The following is a 462-nucleotide window of genomic DNA, read 5'->3' as shown; positions in this document are numbered from 1 at the left end:
TGGGTCTGGCCAGTTTGGGTTTTGATGGATTCCTCATGGAACACAAGAGCTGGAAGAGGCATGGGAGGGAGAGGATAAGGCCTTGAATTTCCTCTTGCAGTTAGAGACTGGTCTCCTGTCTGCAATTAACACGAATAGTAGGCTTGAAGCTAGAGTTGGCTTTTGGGATAGAAAAATATCAACAGTTTACATATATTCTGGACAGCCTGTAAAGACAGGATCTCACCTTTCCCTAATTGATTTTAATGCCTTCTGTTACAATTTCCTGAAGGCAGAGCTGCTTTGGCAATAAATCTGATTTAAGGGATAGCAACATCTTAAACAATCTATTACATAGGGAGTGATGTTTTTTACTGAACTACTCATGGACTTTTTTTTTTTTTTAATAATGGCCAGTCTTCGCGAGCGAAGATTTTGGGAAAGGTCATTAACCCTTCGAGCCTGCGCAGTGGATTTTTTAGG

Source organism: Lepidothrix coronata, unplaced genomic scaffold (genome assembly GCF_001604755.1).
Source record: "Lepidothrix coronata isolate B3197 unplaced genomic scaffold, Lepidothrix_coronata-1.0 Scaffold1, whole genome shotgun sequence".
NCBI classification, from domain to species: Eukaryota; Metazoa; Chordata; class Aves; order Passeriformes; family Pipridae; genus Lepidothrix; species Lepidothrix coronata.
The sequence above is the reverse complement of the archived record's forward strand: the minus strand, read 5'-3'. Positions refer to the sequence as shown.